The sequence below is a fragment of the Nannospalax galili genome, unplaced genomic scaffold, assembly GCF_000622305.1.
Source record: "Nannospalax galili isolate Female #2095 unplaced genomic scaffold, S.galili_v1.0 scaffold213, whole genome shotgun sequence".
Classification (NCBI taxonomy): Eukaryota; Metazoa; Chordata; class Mammalia; order Rodentia; family Spalacidae; genus Nannospalax; species Nannospalax galili.
This window is the reverse complement of record NW_008335195.1, coordinates 3,435,068-3,439,990: the sequence shown is the minus strand read 5'-3', so window position 1 is coordinate 3,439,990 and position 4,923 is coordinate 3,435,068. Positions and strand designations below refer to the sequence as shown.

The 4,923-nt window shown below is 41.6% G+C and overlaps 1 protein-coding gene and 1 pseudogene across 6 annotated transcripts in view; one reads left to right on the top strand and one right to left on the bottom strand.

Annotated features, from left to right (window-relative positions):
• The window catches only part of Myo5a (myosin VA), a 231,618-nt gene that overhangs the window by 11,135 nt on the left and 215,560 nt on the right, over positions 1–4,923 (top strand). The window lies entirely within an intron of this gene.
• LOC103731416 lies at positions 2,535–4,488 on the bottom strand (annotated as a pseudogene).

The following is a 4,923-nucleotide window of genomic DNA, read 5'->3' as shown; positions in this document are numbered from 1 at the left end:
GCTATAGTGCCTACATAAAACCTACTTTTTTTACATCCCTAGATCATATATATACACACACACACACATATATATATGTATATATATATATATTTTTAACACTATTAGCTTCAGTTATTTTCTTCTGGAAACTGGCTTGGACTCAGAGTCTGAAAGACTCTGACAAAATAATTATCCTATAATAATGATTACCCTTTACCAAGGCCTACTGTGGCCCAAATACTCCTCCACTCCCCAAATACCAGATACTCTTCTTTCTTTAAAAATTCTTGGCCAGGCCTAGTGGCATCAAGCCTATAATTTCAGCTGTTTGGGAGGCTTAGGCAGAGGGATTGCAAGTTCAAGGCCTGCCAGAACTATAGCATGAATTTAAGACCAGCCTGAGCTGTATGAGTGAGTTCTTTTCTGAAAATGGAAAAGAAAAAAAAAAAAGGCCAGGGAACTGGGTGTAGTGGCTTTTGAAACTAGAGGAGAGCTGTGAGTTGGAAGCCAACCTGGGCTACATTGTAAATTCCAATGTAGCCTGGGCTTTAAGAGTGAGACCTATCTGAAAACAAAACAAAAAACAAGACTGGGGATACAACTCCAGCGGCAGAGTACTTGCCTAACTTTTGTAAGACCCTGAGTTAAAGCCCCAGTACTGCTCCCCCATCTTACTAACATAAATTAACAGTACATATTAATGAGTCTAATATTTCCATATATGCATATGGTATGTACTCAACAAGTCCCAACTTCCTTTTCTGTCTTTTTCTCCCCACCCTTCTCAGTCTGTAGTAAGCCTTACTTTTAGTTCAACTTTGTTTTTGCCTTTGTATGTGAGAGAATATATAGTATAGTATAGTATAGTATAGTATAGTATAGTATAGTATAGTATAGTATAGTATAGTATGTTTTTGCCTTTGTATGTGAGAGAACACAGTTTCTGTGTCTAGCCTATTTCAGTGTTTCAGTGGTACAGTGTTTCAGTGGTACACTTTGATTTTTGTTTATTTAGGCTTTTTTTTTTTTGGTCTTGTTTTTGAGACAGGGTCTCCCTGTAGCCCCAGCTGTCCTGGAACTCACCAGGTAAACCAGGCTAGCCTTGAATTCACAGAGATCCACCTGCCTTTGCCTCCCAAGTGCTGGGATTAAAGGCATGCACCACCATGCCTAGCTATTTTGGCATTTTTGAGATAAGGTTTTTCTGTGTAGCCTTGGCTGGCCTGAAACTCACTATGTAGACCAGGCTGGCCCTGAACTTGTATCAGCCAGTTCTTCTGTTTGTGTCTCTGCCTCCCAAGAGCAGGAATTACAGGTGTGCCTTACCACATTTGGCTTACCTGACAGTAAAATTTTAAAAAGAAAAATTCCACCTGCATTGTATTTCCAGGTAGCTTTTATATTTTTTATATTCCCCACAAGTCAGACACCCTTCTGAGGGCTTTGTTGCGTGTGTTTTCTTCCTTGATTTCCACCTATCCCCATTGTGCTGAAAGAATGGCAATGTATCATAACAACTGTTCTGCTTGACTTTAGGTTGCTGTGTTAAAACACCATTACCAAAAGCAACTTGGGGAAGAAAGGGTTTATTTCAGAGTATAGGCTACAGCCCATCATTGAAGGCTGCCAAGGCAGAAACTCAAGGCAGCAGGAACCTGGATAGGAACTATGGAGCTCATAAAAGGGTGTCAGAACCTCTGAATTGGAGTTATGGATGATTGTTAGCCTCCATGTGGGTGTTGGGAACTGAACGTGGGTCCTCTGCAAGAGTAGCCAGTGCTCTTAACCACTGAGCCACCTTTCCAGCCCCAATCAGCCAGCTTTCATATATAGCCTAGGACCACCTCCCCAAAGAGGACACTGCCCATAGTCGGTTGGGCCCTCTCACAGAAATCAGCAAGCAAGAAAATGCCCCACAGATCTTCCAGGTCAAGCTGAGGGAGGCAGTTTTTCAGTTGAAGTTCTCTCTTCCTAGGTGCATCAAGTTGCCAACCAAGGTTAGCCATCACAGCAACTAAGACATGGATACCACATCTAGAAGATTTAATCCTGCTTTCCCTCCCTCCCACCCACCTACTTTCGCTCCCTCCTTTCCGTTCCTTCTTCTTTCTTTCCCTCTTTTTTTTACCCCCTGACAAGTCTTCAAGTCTTGCTATATAGCCCTGGTTGGCCTGGAATTCACTATATAGATAAGACTGCCTTGAACTTGAAACAGTCCTGCTGCCTCTTTGAGAGTTAGGATCAGACATGTACCACCATCCACTGCTTTGCTGTTGACTTTCTATATGACTTTTAAACAAATTAGTTACCGTTTTTGTACTTCAGTTTTCTCGTCTTTTTGTGTACTTGTATGTGTGTGTTTGTGTATGTATAGTGTGTGTATACATGTTTATGTGTAGGTGCATACATGTGGAGGCCAGAGGACAATCTTGGTTGGATATCATGCCTCTGGAGCTGTCCTTTTCCCCCGCCCTATATCTCCAGATGGCCTGGAACTCACTATGTAGACCAGGCTGGCCTCAATTTCATAGAGATCCACCTATCACTGCCTCCTGAGTGCTGGTATTGCAGGTGTGCACCCCTACATCTGGCAGTCAGATTTATTTATTTATATTTTGAAATAAGTTTTCTCACTGACCTGGACCTTACCAATGAGGCTACTCTGGCTGACCATTGAGCCCCATGAATCTGCCTGTTCTGGTCCCACCTCTGCAGTACTAGGAATACTAAAACATTTACCACAATGCCTGACTTTAAAACAAAAAACATAAAACAAAACAAAAAAACCCCCCAATCAACATGTATTTAACTTAAATTGTAAAGGTTTAAACAGACTTAATTTAAAAAACAAATAAAAATAACATCACAGCTCAAGACACAGAGTCCTATATAGAAATCAAGGAAAGGACAGATCATCTAAAGAAAAAATAAAAAGACAACACAAGAGAGGCTGCACAGCTTGTGTCAGGGCTTTTGACTGCAGACCTGCTTTAAGTAGGTTTCTTGAAGGTACATTTTAGAAGCTGTTGGATTTTTCCAGAGCTCAGGAGCATGTGTGTTTAAAGGGCTATCGATGTTGGGCTCACCTAGCAGGCTCTGGTTAGAGGTCAAGATGGTCCTGATGTCATACAGGGTGGGACACTTGACATTGAGAATGTCCAGGTAGATGTACCATGGGTGTCCATGTTGGGGTGGTAGCAGGATGTCAGGAACTTCACTGCAGGTGTGTTACAAGGGTAGCCACTAAGGAATTCTAGGGAGAGTTTATACCTCAGGTTTTCATAAATTGTGCCAGCTGCTGTATGGATGGTCCCTATCCATTTGAAAAAGTTGTCTGATTCAGGGAAGGCAGAAATTAATTCCTTTGTCACCAGACATGAAATTCATCAGCTTCTACCATAACCTCTTGGCCACAGGGCCTTGAGCAGCCCTGCTGGGCTCTGCTCCTTTGTGGAGGGTGGTGACATTGGTTGCGGCTGGGTTGTGGTTCTGGGGAGGCCATCTGGACAGTGTTAGCAGGGAGACAGGAGCATTGACACACTGTAACTGATGTCTGACTTTTTAAAGTGGGTTCCCAGGTCCTCATACTGAAGACAAGGCTGACCTTGAAGTTGTGGTAATCTTTCTGCCTGAACCTCTGAGTGCTGGGATTACAGGTGCTAGGTGCCATGCCTGGCTATTCTTAATATTTCTCTTTTAATAGACTGTGCAAGGAGACTTGGCACATGGTGGTGACCTAGTAATTCTTCTTCTATTTTTAAGAACAACTAGAAAAACTACCTCATTTATATTAAAACATAATTGAGAGTTGTCTATTACCCCTACTATTAATAGGTCTGAAATAGTAAAGGAAATGACTTGCAAAACTACTTTAGGGGACATATTCCTTTAAAATATTTAAGGACTGGGTATGTAGCTCAATTGGAGGAGTACTTTAGATTTCATCCCCAGCACTTTATAAACCAGGTATGTTGGCACATACCTGTAATCCCATAAATTGTCAGGGAGCAGCAGCAGCAAGAGGATCAGAAGTTCAAGATCATTCTCAGCCACATTGGCATTTGAGGCCAGACTGAGCCTAAGACCCTGTCTCAATATATATTTACATATGTATGTTTATATATTTATATTCATATCCATATTTAAAATAATATGAATAAAATAAATATCTGGTACAGAAAATGAAAATTCAGGAAAAAACTCATGCAACCCCACTATCCTCAGATACTCTAATATTTTGATGTATGTCCTTCTAGTCTATTTCTGTGTACATTTTCTTCAAAATGTTTGTTTTTAACCATAAATGGAACAGCTATATCATATCTCTCCCCCAATGGCTCAAAGTCCATTGAGGAAGGGGTGGTATAAAGACTGTAAGAATCTGAGGTCTGGGAGGATCCAGGTAAAACAGTGTCTTCTGGACATGATGGGACCACTGTACTCATGAGCTCATAGCAGCTGTGGTTGCCCAATACCTAACCTGCACAAGATCAGGCCAGTCAACATTCCGGCATAAAGAAGGAGGGGCTCATGAACCTCCACCCCTAGCTGAGGAGCTAACAGTTGAGAGCTGCTGGGGGGGTGGGGTGGAGGGTGGGGGTCAGTTTTTTTTAAGGGTATGGCCCCTAGTAGGTTGACCATGTTCCAAGGGATGGCCCCACACACATAAGCATAATGGGTAGCACAAATCAAACTTGGTGTTTTTTAAAAAACCAATGTAAAAAAGAGGGCATGAAGTTGGGAGGGAGGGAGAGGGAGTGAATCTGGGAGGAGTTAGGGAGAAGAGTGGGGGTGAAGCTTAACAAAATACATTATGCATGTATGAAATTTTCAAACAATAAAAACTTCTTTTTAAAAATGGCTTATTTTATATGTACTACTTTGCAAGGAAGATTGCTTTTTTTTTTTTTTTTTTTTTTTTGAGTGGGTTCTCCCTTGAAG